Consider the following 14,903-nt stretch of genomic DNA (forward strand, 5'->3'; position numbering starts at 1 on the left):
GGACACCACGACCCTCATATACTTCCACGCGTCCTCCTGCATCCGCACCGCCTACTTCAGCGACCAATTCCAATAGAGATACCAGGAAACAGGCCCCTGCCCCACCTTTCGCCAAGAGCGCACCTTCCGTGCCAGCACAGAGCTCTTCTTCATCCATGGCATCCACACGGCAAACACATGAGGTTATCCGTCGTCGTTGCAAGGGTGGAGGTCATTATGCGAGAGAGTGACCATCCAAGCATGTGATGATTGTTACTGAGGATCGTGGATATGACTCCGCTAGTGATTATGATGAGGAGACTCTAGCTCTTATTGCAAGTAAAGAACATGGTCTAGATGATACTGAACAAGAGACACAATACATGGCTGCTGACTACGTTGACAAGTAGGAAAGCTTAGTTGCTCAATGTGTTTTAAGTGTGCAGGTAACACGGGCTGAGCAAAATTAGTGGCACAACTTGTTCCATACAAAGGGAGTTGTGAAGGAACGTTCTGTTCGCGTAATCATTGATGGAGGGAGTTGCAACAACTTAGTTAGCATGGAGATGGTGGAGAAGATGTCTCTCACCACCAAACCACATCCTCATCCTTATTATATCCAGTGGTTCAACAACAATGCCAAGGTTAAAGAAACATGTACTTTTTGTGTGCATTTCAGCATTCCTACATATTCTGATTTTGTTGATTGTGATGTGGTATCCATGCAAGCATGCTCCGTTTTACTTGGTAGACCATGGCAATTTGATAAAGATTCTGTACACCATGGTATGACAAATCAATATGCTCTTGTTCATAAGGATCAAAATATTACTTTGCTTCCTATGTCTCCTGAACATCTTATGAAATATGCCATTGCTACAGCTAGTAAAGCAAAAGAGGACGTACATAAGAGTGCAAATCATATTGTAGCAAAGGAATTTGAGCAAGACAATAAGCCTAATAAACCATCATCTAGTGTTGCATCTGAAATTATACCGAAGAGTGGTTGTTTACTTGCCACTAAATCTGATATTACTGATTTGGATGTTACTACATCTGTTTGCTATGCTTTCGTATGCAAAGAGGTATTATTTTCATTCGAGGACATGCCTCCCTCTTTGCATCAAGTTGTCCTTAACATTTTGCAAGAGTTTGCTCACGTCTTTCCACAAGACGTGCCATCGGGATTACCACCTATTAGAGGGATTGAGCATTAGATTGACTTAATTCCCGGTGCATCCCTACCCAACCGTGCATCATACCATACCAATCCAGATGAGACGAAGGAGATTATGCGTCAAGTACAGGAGGTGCTCGACAAAGGTGAAAGGATCGATATGGTTGACTAGAGGGGGGGGGTGAATAGGCAACTACCAATTTTTAGCTTGTCTTAACAAATTAGCGTCATCAACAATAGGTACTCTATATGAACAACTAGGTTAGCAACCTATATGATGCTAACAACAAGGACAACAAGTGCAAGCAAGGAATACACCACAACAAAACTAAGTACAAAGTAAAGGTAAGAGATAACCGCAAGTGGAACCGGTGGAGACGAGGATGTGTTACCGAAGTTCCTTCCCTTTGACAGGAAGTACGTCTCCGTTGGAGAGGTGTGGAGGCACAATGCTCCCCAAGAAGCCACTAGGGCCACCGTATTCTCCTCATGCCCTCACACAATGTGAGATGCCATGATTCCACCATTGGTGCCCTTGAAGGCGGTGACCGAACCTTTACAAACAAGGTTCGGGCTATCTCCACACAAATCTTGGAGGCTCCCAACAAGACCACGAAGCTTCATCAAAACGGAATGTGGCTCTCAGGTGACCTCAACCATCTAGTATGCTCAAACACCCAAGAGTAACAAGATCCGCAAGGGATTAGTGGGGGAATCAAATATCTCTTGGTGGAAGTGTAGATCAAGGCCCTCTCAAGCAATCCCTAGGAAATCAACAAGTTTTATTGGCTAGGGAGAGAGGTCGGGCAAAAATAAGCTTTTGGAGCAACAATGGAGCTTGGGGAGGTAAGAGGTGAGGTTCTCAGGGAAGAAGACACCTTTATATAGTGGGGGGAACAATCCAACCATTACCCCTACCTGTTGCACTAGCCAAGCGGTACTACCGCTCCTAGGAGCAATACTACCGCTCGACAGCTCACCAACCACAGTAGTAATAAAATACTAGCATGCCTACCTCCGTGGAGGCAAAAGGATGCGCAAGAAGTCCGAGGGAGCGGTAGTAGAAAAAACTACTACCGCCCAGAGAGCGGTACTACCGCCCAGAGAGCGGTACTACCGCCCATGGAGCGGTAGTAAAAAACTACTACCGTCCTGAGGGCGGTACTACCGCTGACCCTTTTGCACAAACAAGGAAAACATGGTTGGAGATCCATTAGAAGCAGAGGAAAGGTGGTGCAATAGAAATATGTACGTGTTGATTCCACCCAAACCTTTCCGACGCGGACCCCCCCTTAATAGTATGGCTTTCCTACGACTCAAATCCACCAAAGAGAAACGTAGAAAGCAACCGTCTTTGAAAGACTCGGAGGGGCATCGAATCGTCTTGTGCCTAGTCATGAATTATCTCAAATGCTCAATGCACATGATTAGTCCAGACATGCATTGTCATCAATCACTAAAACCACTTAGGGAGAAATATGCCCTAACAAAAGGTCATATACGTGAATCTCTCAGTCCTTATGTCGTTCCTATTATTCTAGTGCCAAAAAGGATGGTACATCGCGCATGTGTGTTGATTGTAGAGGCATTAATAATATTACTATTTGTTATCGTCATCCTATTCCTAGGCTAGATGATAGGCTTTATGAATTAAGTGGCTCTACAAATTTCTCCAAAGTGGATTTGCATAGTGGATACCATCAAATTCGCATGAAATTGGGAGATGAATGGAAAACAACATTTAAAACTAAGTTTGGATATGAGTGGTTAGTTATGCCTTTTGGATTAACTAATGCACCTAGCACTTTCATGATATTAATGAATGAGGTTTTACGTGCTTTCATTGGATGATTTGTGGTAGTCTACTTTGATGATATACTGATTTGTAGTAGAACTTTGGAGGAACACTTAGACCATTTGCGTGCTGTTTTTATTGCTCTATGTGATGCACGTTTGTTTGGTAACCTTGGGAAGTGCATCTTTTGCATCGACCGAGTATCTTTTCTTGTCTATGTTGTTACTCCATAGGGAATTGAAGTAGATAAAGCCAAGACTGAAGCTATTGAGAGTTGACCGCAGCCCAAAACGGTCACACAAGTGAGGAGTTTTCTTGGACTCCCCGGGTTTTATAGGCGTTTTGTGAGAGATTTCAGCACCATTGCTGCACCTCTCAATGAGCTTACAAACAAGGATGTGCCTTATGGTTGGGGTACCACACAAGAAGAAGCCTTCACGGTTTTGAAAGATAAGTTAACACATGCTCCTTTACTCCAACTTCCTGATTTTAATAGGACTTTCGAGCTTGAATGTGATGCTAGTGGAATTGGATTAGGAGGTGTATTATTACAAGATGGTAAACCTGTTGCATACTTTTCTAAAAAATTGAGTGGGCCTAGTCTGAATTATTCTACTTATGATAAGAAATTATATGCTCGGACTTTGTAAACATGGCACCATTATTTATGGCCCAAAGAATTTTTCATACATTCTGATCATGAATCACTGAAACATATTAAAAGTCAAGCAAAACTGAACCGTAGACATGCTAAATGGGTTGAATTCATTGAGACTTTCCCATATGTCATTAAACACAATAAGGGTAAAGAAAAGGTTATTGTTGATTCATTATCTCGTCGTTATACCATGATTTCACAACTTGACTTTAAAATATTTGGTTTGGAGATCATCAAAAATCAATATGTGCATGATGCCGATTTTAAAGATGTGTTGGAGAATTGTAAAGAAGGAAGAACATGGAACAAGTTCATCATTAATGATGGATTTGTATTCCGTGCTAACAAGCTATGCATTCCAGCTAGCTCCGTTCGTCTTTTGTTGTTACATGAGGCACATGGAGGAGGATTGATGGGACACTTAGGCATAAAGAAGACAGAGCATGTACTTGCTACACATTTCTTTTGGCCAAAGATGTGACGAGATATTGAGCGTTTTGTTGCTCGCTCAATTACATGCCAAAAAGCTAAGTCACGACTCAATCCTCATGGTTTATATATGACTTTGCATGTACCTAGTGTTCCTTGGGAGGATATATCTATGGACTTTGTTTTAGGTTTACCTCGAACAAAGAAGGGGAGGGATATCATATTTTTTGTAGTGGACAGATTTAAAAAATGGCACACTTTATACCATGTCACAAAGATGATGATGCTCCTAATGTGGCTGATTTGTTCTTTCGTTAAATTATTCGCTTGCATGGTGTGCCAAATACAATTGTTTCAGATCGTGATGCTAAATTTCTTAGCCACTTTTGGAGATGTTTATGGGCTAAGTTGGGGACAAAAGTTATTTTTAGTACTACATGTCACCTCAAACTGATTGACAAACTAAAGTAGTCAATAGATCTTTGTCTACTATGCTTAGGGCTGTTTTGAAGAAAAACTTGAAAATGTGGGAAAAATGCTTGCCTCATATTGAATTTTCTTTATAATCATCGCTGCATTCTACTAATAAGATGTGCTCTTTTGAAGTTGTGTATGGTTTCTTACCTCGTGCACCTATTGATTTGTTACCTCTTCCATCTTCGGAGAAGGTCAATTTTGACGCTAAAGAACATGCTGATTTGATATAAAAAATGCATGAGTTAACTGTTGGGGAACGTCGCATGGGAAACAAAAATTTTCCTACGCGCACGAAGACTTATCATGGTGATGTCCATCTACGAGAGGAGATTTGTATCTACGTACCCTTGTAGATCGCACAACAGGAAGAATTAAGAAACACGGTTGATGTAGTGGAACGTCCTCACGTCCCTCGATCGGCCCCGCGAACCGTCCCACGAACTGTCCCACGATCCGCTCTGATCTAGTGCCGAACGAACGGCACCTCCGCGTTCAGCACACGTATAGCTCGACGATGATCTCGGCCTTCTTGATCCAGCAAGCAAGACGGATAAGTAGATGAGTTCTCCGGCAGCGTGACGACGCTCCGGTGGTGGTGAAGGATCTACTCCTGCAGGGCTCCGCCCGAGCTTCGCAGAAATACAATCTAGAGGTAAAACTATGGTGTCTAGATCTGAGTTGCACGTGGCAAAGTTGTCTCAAATCAGCCGTAAATCACCAGTATATATAGGAGGGAGGGGGAGGGACTTGCCTTGAGGGCCAAGCCCTCAAGGTGCGCCGACCAAGAGGAGGAGTAGGACTCCTACTCCAATCCTACTCAAAATAGGATTGGAAAGTGGAGTCATTCCCTTCCTTCCCACCTTTTTTTTCTTTCTTTGGTTTTATTTACATGGCGCATAGGCCTTATTGGGCTGTCCCACCAGCCCACCAAGGGCTGGTGCGCCACCCATAAGTCCTATGGGCTTCCCCCGGGAGGGTTGCCCCCCTCCCGGTGAACTTCCGGAACCCATTCGTCACTCCCGGTACATTCCCAGTAATGCCCGAAAACTTTCCGGTAACCAAATGAAGTCATCCTATGTATCAATCTTCGTCTCCGGACCATTCCGGAAACCCTCGTGACGTCCGTGACCTCATCCGGGACTCCAAACAACATTCGGTAACCATGCATATAACTCAACTATACTAAAACATCACCGAACCTTAAGTGTGCAGACCGTGCGGGTTCGAGAACTATGTAGACATGCCCCGAGGTACTCCTCGGTCAATATCCAATAGCGGGACCTGGATGCCCATATTGGATCCTACATATTCTCCGAAGATCTTATCGGTTGGACCTCAGTGTCAAGGATTCATATAATCCCGTATGTCATTCCCTTTGTCCTTGGGTATGTTACTTGCCCGAGATTCGATCGCCGGCATCCGCATACCTACTTCAATCTCGTTACCAGCAAGTCTCTTTACTCGTTCCGTAATACAAGATCCCGTGACTTACACTTAGTCACATTGCTTGCAAGGCTTGTGTGTGATGTTGTATTACCGAGTGGGCCCCGAGATACCTCTCAGTCACACAGATTGACAAATCCCAGTCTCGATCCATACTAACTCAACGGACACCTTCGGAGATACCTGTAGAGCACCTTTATAGTCACCCAGTTACGTTGTGACGTTTGATACACACAAGGCATTCCTCCGGTGCCAGTGAGTTATATGATCTCATGGTCATAGGAACAAATACTTGACACGCAGAAAACTATAGCAATAAAATAACACGATCAATATGCTACGTTCATAGTTTGGGTCCAGTCCATCACATGATTCTCCTAATGATGTTATCCAGTTATCAAGCAACAACACTTTGCATATAGTCAGAAAACCTTGACTATCCTTGATCAACTGGCTAGCCAACTAGAGGCTTGCTAGGGACATTGTTGTGTCTATGTATTCACACATGTATCTTTATTTTCATTCAATACAATTATAGCATGGATAATAAACGATTATCTTTAAACAGGAAATATAATAATAACTATTTAGCATTGCCTCTAGGGCATATTTCCAACAGTCTCCCACTTGCACTAGAGTCGATAATCTAGTCCTCACATCGCCATGCGATTTTACATTGTAATAAATCGAACACCCATACAGTTCTGGTGTTGATCATGTTTTGCCCGTGGAAGAGGTTTAGTCAGTGGGTCTGCTACATTCAGATCCATGTGCACTTTGCTAATATTCACGTCATGTCCTTCGATGTAGTCGCGGATGAGGTTGAAGCGTCGTTTGATGTGCCTGGTCTTCTTGTGAAACCTTGGTTCCTTTGTTAAGGCAATGGCACCAGTGTTGTCACATAACAGAGTCAATGGATCTAGTGCACTTGGCACAACTCTAAGATCTGTCATGAACTGCTTCATCCAGACACCCTCCTTTGCGGCCTCCGAGGCAACCATGTACTCCGCTTCACATGTAGAATCTGCTACGACGCTCTTCTTGGAACTGCACCAGCTTACCACAGCCCCACTAAGAATAAATACGTATCCGGTTTGTGACTTAGAGTCATCCGGATCGGTGTCAAAACTTGCGTCGACATAACCCTTTACGGCGAGCTCTTTGTCACTGATACGTCCATTTTGCATCATGCTTTCATGTTGATATTTATTGCTTTTTGGGCTGTTATATTACTTGTGGTACCATATTTATGCCTTTTCTCTCTTATTTTGCAAGGATTATTTGAAGAGGGAGAATTCACGCAGCTGGAATTCTGGAGTGGAAAAGGAGCAAATCCTAATCCACTATTCTGCACATCTCCAAATGCCCTGAAAATTTACGTGGATTTTTTCTAGAATATATTGAAAATACTGGGCGAAAGAACTGCCGGAGGGGGGCCACCAGGGCCCCACAAGCTTGCCCAACGCCACCACCCCCTGGTGGCGCATGGCAGGCTTGTGGGCTGCCTGAAGGCCCACTAGCCCCCCTCTTTTGCTATATGAAGCGTCCTGGTCTGGAAAAAAAATTCAATCGGGAGCTTTTTCGTGGTTTCGCCGCCGCCACGAGGCGGAACTTGAGCAGATCCAATCTAGAGCTCCGACAGGACGATCCTGCCGGGGAAACTTCCCTCCCGGAGGGGGGGATCGTCGCCATTGTCATCACCAACACTCCTCTCGTCGAAGGGGAGGCATCTTCATCAACATATTCATCAGCACCATCTCCTCTCCAATCCCTAGTTCATCTCTTGTAACCAATCTTCGTCTCGCAACTCCGATTGGTACTTGTAAGGTTGCTAGTAGTGTTGATTACTCTTTGTAGTTGATGCTAGTTGGATTACTTGGTGGAAGAGTTTATGTTCAGATCCCTGATGCTATTCATTACACCTCTGGTCATGATTATGATTATGTCTTGTGAGTAGTTACTTTTGTTCCTGAGGACATGGGATAAGTCATGCTGATAATAGTCATGTGAATTTGATATCCGTTCGGTATTTTGATATGCTGTATGTTGTTTTCCTCTAGTGGTGTTATGTGAACGTCGACTACATAACACTTCACCATATTTGGGCCTAGAGGAAGGCATTGGGAAGTAGTAAGTAGATGATGGGTTGCTGGAGTGACAGAAGCTTAAACCCCAGCCTATGCGTTGCTTCATGAGGGGCTGATTTGGATCCACTAGTTTAATGCTATGGTTAGACATTGTCTTAATTCTTCTTTTGTAGTTGCAGATGCTTGCGAGAGAGGTTAATCATAAGTGGGATGCTTGTCCAAGTAAGGGCAGTACCCAAGCGCCGGTCCACCCACATATCAAACGATCAAAGTATCGAACGCGAATCATATGAACATGATGAAACTAGCATGACATAAATTCCCATGTGTCCTCGGGAGCGTTTTTCCTCCTATAAGACTTTGTTCAGGCTTGTCCCTTGCTACAAAAGGGATTGGGACACTTGCTGCACTGTTGCTACTACTTATTACTTGTTACTCTTTGCTTGCTACGGTTCACCTTGCTACACAATCACTTGTTACCGCTACTTTCAGTGCTTGCAGTTATTACCTTGCTGAAATCCATTTATCAGAGCCTTCTTCTCCTCGTGGGGTTCGACACTCTTAATTATCTAAAGGACTACGATTGATCCCCTATACTTGTGGGTCATCAAGACTCTTTTCTGGCGCCGTTGCCGGGGAGTGAAGCGCCTTTGGTAAGTGTAAACTGGTAAGGAAACATTTATATACTGTGCTGAAATTTATTGTCACTTGTCACTATGGAAACTCTTCCTTTGAGGAGTTTGTTCAGGGTATCTTCACCACGAACGGAAGCACGAGGAGTTGCTCCTCAACCTGAGGTACATACTGAAAATATCTTTTATAAAATTCCTTTGGGTATGCTTGAGAAACTGCTGGCTAATCCTTTTACAGGAGACGGATCTTCACATCCAGACTTTCATCTAATCTATGTAGATGAAGTTTGTGGTTTATTTAAGCTTGCAGGTTTGCCCGAGGATGAGGTAAAGAAGAAAGTCTTTCCTTTATCTTTGAAGGATAAGGCGTTGACATGGTATAGGTTATGTGATGATGCTGGATCATGGGGCTACAATCGGTTGAAATTGGAATTTCATCAAAAGTTCTATCCTATGCATTTAGTACATCGTGATTGGAACTTTATTTATAACTTTTGGCCTCGTGACAGGGAAAGCATAGCTCAAGCCTGGGGGAGGCTTAAATCAATGCTATATTCATGCCCCAATCATGAGCTCTCAAGATAAATCATCACTCAAAACTTTTATGCCCGGCTTTCTCATGAAGATCGTACCATGCTTGACACTTCTTGTGCCGGTTCTTTTACGAAGAAGGATATTGATCACAAGTGGAATTTATTGGAGAGAATCAAACGCAACTCTGAAGATTGGGAGCTGGAGGAAGGTAAGGACTCAGGTATGAATTTCCAGTTTGATTGCATTAAATCTTTTGTTGAGACAAACACTTTTAGAGATTTTAGCGCTAAGTATGGACTTGACTCTGAGATAGTAGCTTCTCTTTGTGAATCGTTTGCTGCTCATGTTGATCTTCCCAAAGAGAAGTGGTTTAAATATCATCCTCCTATAGAGAGCAACATAGCCAAAACCAATCTAGTTGAGGAGAAAATCATAGCTTTTAGTGATCCTTTTGTTCCTTGTGCTTATACTGAGAAACCACCATACCCTGCTAGGATGAAGGATTATTCTAAAGCTCCAACTGTGATACGTAGGGGATACATTAGACCAATTGCACCCCCTGAGGAGATTAGAGTTGAACCTAGTGTTGATATTATCAAAGATCTCTTAGCCGAAGACATAGATGGGCATGTTATCAAATTCTGTGAGGATTCCGCTAGAATTGCTAAACCTCACGCGAAAGACAAGCACGGACCTGTAGTTGGCCTGCCCATTGTTTCTGTTAAGATAGGAGATCACTGTTACCATGGTTTATGTGATATGGGAGCTAGTGTTAGTGCAATACCCCATTCTCTATATGATGAAATCAAAGTGAGATTGCACCTGCTGAGTTAGAACCCATTGATGTCACTATTACGCTAGCTAATAGAGACACTATCTGCCCTCTCGGAATTGCGAGAGACGTAGAAGTCCTCTGTGGTAAGACGAAGTATCCTACTGATTTCTAGTCCTTGGTACTGCACAAGATAGCTTTTGTCCCATCATATTTGGTAGACCCTTTCTCAACACTGTCAATGCTCACATTGATTGCATTAAGCAGACTGCCACGGTAAGTTTCGAGGGTGTGTCTCATGAATTTAACTTCTCCAAGTTTGGAAGATAACCCCATGAAAGAGAGTTGTGTGGTAGAGATGAAATCATTGCTCTTGCCTCTATTGCCGTACCTCCTACGGATCCTTTAGAGCAATATCTGCTTGAGCATGAAAATGATATGCATATGGAGGAGAGAGATGAGATAGATAAAATTGTCTTAGAACAATATCCTATTCTCAAGAATAATCTGCCTGTTGAACTGCTTGGGGATCCTCCCCCACCAAAGGGTGATCCTGTGTTCGAGCTTAAACAGTTGCTTGATACTCTTAAGTATGCCTATCTTGATGAGGAGATATATCGTGTCATTATTAGTGCTCTCCTCTCAGCGCGTGAAGAGAAGAAGTTACTAAAAACTATGAGGAAGCACCACGCTGCTATTGGATATACTCTTGATGATCTTAAGGGTATTAGTCCTACTCTATGTCAGCACAAGATTAAAACTGATCCTGACTTTAAACAAGTTGCTGTTCATCAAAGGAGATTGAATCCTAAGATGAAAGAGGTCGTTAGAAAAGAAATATTAAAGCTTCTGGAAGCAGGAATCATTTATCCTGTTGCTCATAGTGATTGGGTAAGTCCAGTACATTGCGTACCTAAGAAGGGAGGTATCACCGTCGTTCCTAATGATAAGGATGAACTAATCCCACAAAGGATTATTACCGGCTATAGAATGGTGATAGACTTTCGGAAACTGAACAAGGCAACCAGGAAAGATCATTATCCTTTGCCGTTCATTGACCAAATGCTAGAAAGGCTATCAAAGCACACACACTTCTGCTTTCTAGACGGTTATTAAGGTTTCTCACAGATACCTGTTGCACCATCTGATCAAGAGAAAACCACTTTCACCTTCCCTTTCGGTACCTTTGCCTATAGACGTATGCCTTTTGGCTTATGTAATGCACCTGCCACCTTCCAAAGATGTATGATGGCTATATTCTCTGACTTTTGTGAAAATATTGTCGAGGTTTTCATGGATGACTTCTCCATTTACGGGTCTTCCTTTGATGATTGCCTCAGCAACCTTGATCGAGTCTTACAGAGATGCGAAGAAACCAACCTCGTCTTCAATTGGGAGAAGTGCCACTTTATGGTTACTGAAGGTATCATCTTAGGACACAAAATTTCTGAGAGAGGCATTGAAGTTGATAAGGCTAAGGTTGATCCAATTGAGAAAATGCCTTGCCCCATAGATATCAGGCGTATACGAAGTTTCCTAGGTCATGCTGGTTTCTATAGAAGGTTCATTAAAGACTTTTCGAAGATTTCTAGGCCTCTTACCAACCTCTTGCAGAAGGATGTTCCTTTTGTTTTTGATGAGGATTGTGAGGAAGCCTTTGAAATACTTAAGAAGGCTTTGATAACCGCACCTATTGTTCAACCAGCTCACTGGAACTTGCCCTTTGAAATCATGTGTGATGCTAGTGATTATGTTGTTGGTGCTGTTCTAGGACAAAGAGTTGACAAGAAGTTGAATGTCATTCACTACGCTAGTAAAACTCTAGACAGTGCCCAAAGAAACTATGCCACTACGGAGAAGGAATTTTTAGCAGTCGTGTTTGCATGTGAAAAGTTCAGATCTTACATAGTTGACTCTGAAGTCACTATTCACTCTGATCATGCTGCTATTAAGTACCTTATGCAGAAGAAGGACGCTAAGCCTAGGCTGATCAGATGGGTTCTCCTGCTACAGGAATTTGATTTGCACGTCGTTGACCGAAAGGGTGGTGATAACCCTGTAGCAGATAACTTGTCTAGGCCAGAGAATGTCCTTGATGACCCACTACCAATTGATGACAGCTTTCTTGATGAGCAATTAAACGTCATCCGCACTTCTCATAGTGCATCGTGGTATGCCGATTATGCAAACTACATCGTAGCCAAATACATACCACCCAGTTTCACCTATCAACAAAAGAAGAAATTCTTCTTTGTTTTGAGACACAACTTTTGGGATGATCCTCACCTTTATAAGGAAGGAGTAGATGGTGTTATTAGACGTTGTGTGCCTGAACATGAACAGGGACGGATCCTGCAGAAGTGTCATTCTGAAGCTTACGGAGGACACCATGCTGGAGATAGAGCTGCCCATAAGGTATTGCAATCAAGTTTCTATTGGCCCACTCTCTTCAAGGATGCCCGTAAGTTTGTCTTGTCTTGTGACGAATGCCAAAGGATAGGGAACATCAGTAAGCGTCAAGAAATGCCTATGAACTATTCACTTGTCATTGAACCATTTGATGTCTGGGGCTTTGATTATATGGGACCCTTCCCGAGTTCCAATGGGTACACTCACATCTTAGTTGCTGTGGATTACGTTACTAAGTGGGTAGAAGCTATCCCCACTAAAAATGCTGATCACCACACATCTATTAAGATGCTTAAAGAAGTCATATTCCCAAGATTTGGAGTCCCTAGATACTTGATGACTGATGGCGGTTCACACTTCATTCATGGTGTTTTCCGCAAGATGCTAGCTAAGTATGATGTCAACCATAGAGTTGCATCTCCTTATCATCCTCAGTCTAGTGGTCAAGTGGAGTTGAGTAATAGGGAGATCAAGTTGATCTTACAAAAGACCGTAAATAGATCTCGAAAGAACTGGTCTAGCAAACTTGACGATGCACTATGGGCTTATAGGACTGCTTATAAGAATCCCATGGGCATGTCACCGTATAAAATGGTTTACGGTAAGGCTTGTCATTTACCTCTTGAGCTGGAACACAAAGCTTATTGGGTAATCAAAGAGCTCAACTTTGATTTCAAACTTGCCGGTGAGAAGCGGTTGTTTGATATCAGCTCGTTAGATGAATGGAGAGCCCACACATACGATAATGCCAGGTTGTTCAAGGAAAAGGTTAAGAGATGGCACGGCAAACGAATACAGAAATGAGAGTTCAATGTAGGTGATTATGTCTTGCTACACAATTCTCGTTTGAGATTCTTTGCAGGCAAGCTTCTCTCTAAATGGGAAGGTCCCTATGTTGTCGAGGAAGTATATCGTTCTGGTGCCATCAAAATCAATAACACGGAAGGAAATTTTCCTAGAGTGGTAAATGGGAAAAGAATCAAGCATTACATCTCTGGTACTCCCATAAATGTTGAGACCAATATCATCAATGTCATAACTCCAGAGGAGTACATAAGGGATGTTTATCAGCCTGTTTCAGACCTTGAAAACGAAGATGTATCTGTTTCGGCAAGAAATTGGACTGCGATACTTTTCCAATAGGAAATTTCCTCAGTTTTGGAATTTTTGGAAAATTAGAAAAATAAAAAGCAGTCCGGAGAGCAAACGAGGCAGCCACAAGGGCCCACTCTGCCACCACCCCCTGGTGGCGGTGGGCAAGCTTGTGGGCACCTCGTGTGCCTCCCGGACTCCGTTTTCTTGCGGAGGACTCCTTTTGGCCCAGAAAAAATCAATATATAGTTGCCCGAAGGTTTTTATCTCCGTATCGCGTAGTTTTCCTCTGTTTTCGTTTTGAGCTTGTTGTCTGCCGCAGATTTAGAGCAAAGATGTCTCAGGAATCTGTTGGGGAGAATGATCTTCACCAAGTTCATGAGGAAGTAGATGCTGATCTGAAAAGAGTAGAAGTCACGGAAGCCAGGGACCTAGCTAAGGAGAAAACACAAGCTAGGGAGGAAGTTCAACCTATGTTCAACATTGAAGACGTTGAAGGAGTAGATTTTCTCCAACCCTTCCTCCACGTGTTGTCTCCATCCTTGATTGAACTCTTAAGGTTTTGCTTTCTCGTGAAGTTGTTTTGCTGGAAAACCATGTCCCAGATCTCAAAGGTATAAATCAAAGATTGCTAGCTCTCTTGGAATCAAAGGCGACAACACCACCACCATCACCACCAAAGGAAGACAACTAAGCATTGGTATGGGCAATCCCCTTGGTTTCTGCCAAGCTTGGGGGAGTTGCCCTGGTATCGTATCACCTTTATATCTTTTGCTTTTACCTTTGTTTTAGTTATTTCCTTTCGAGTTTCTATTTCTTCTTTTAGAGGAATAAGTCTTTAGTTTTTAGTTTGAGTCTTTTGCTTTTGTCTCTCCCCCGATGTATTCGAGCTTACGAGCTATATAATAAAGAGCATCTTAGTCAAGGGCTCTGCTTTGTGCCATGATTAAAAGTATGAAAAGAACGATAGCATGAAAGATCATGAGACGATCTTATGGAAAGTGATAACTTCACTTATGACACGTATGATGATTGAAACTTGTTGAGAATAAATCAACATAGACATTAGTCATTGTTGCAATTAATAAGAAGTAATAAGGAAAGAGAGGTTCACGTATAAATATATCATCTTAGACACTTTTTGCAATTGTGAGCACTCACCAAACTATTACATGCTTAGGAGTAGATGTTGGACAAGGAAGATAACATAATGAATTGTGTTTGCTTGGTTCCAAACAATGTTATATGATTAGAGATCCCTTAGCATGTGAGATTGCTTCCACCTCATATTAGCCAAAACTCCCGCACCAAGTAGAGATACTACTTGTGCATCCATAAACCTCCAACCTAGTTTTGCCATGAGAGTCCACCATACCTACCTATGGATTGAATAAGATCCTTCAAGTAAGTTGTCATAGG

Source organism: Hordeum vulgare, chromosome 6H (genome assembly GCF_904849725.1).
Source record: "Hordeum vulgare subsp. vulgare chromosome 6H, MorexV3_pseudomolecules_assembly, whole genome shotgun sequence".
NCBI lineage: Eukaryota > Viridiplantae > Streptophyta > Magnoliopsida > Poales > Poaceae > Hordeum > Hordeum vulgare.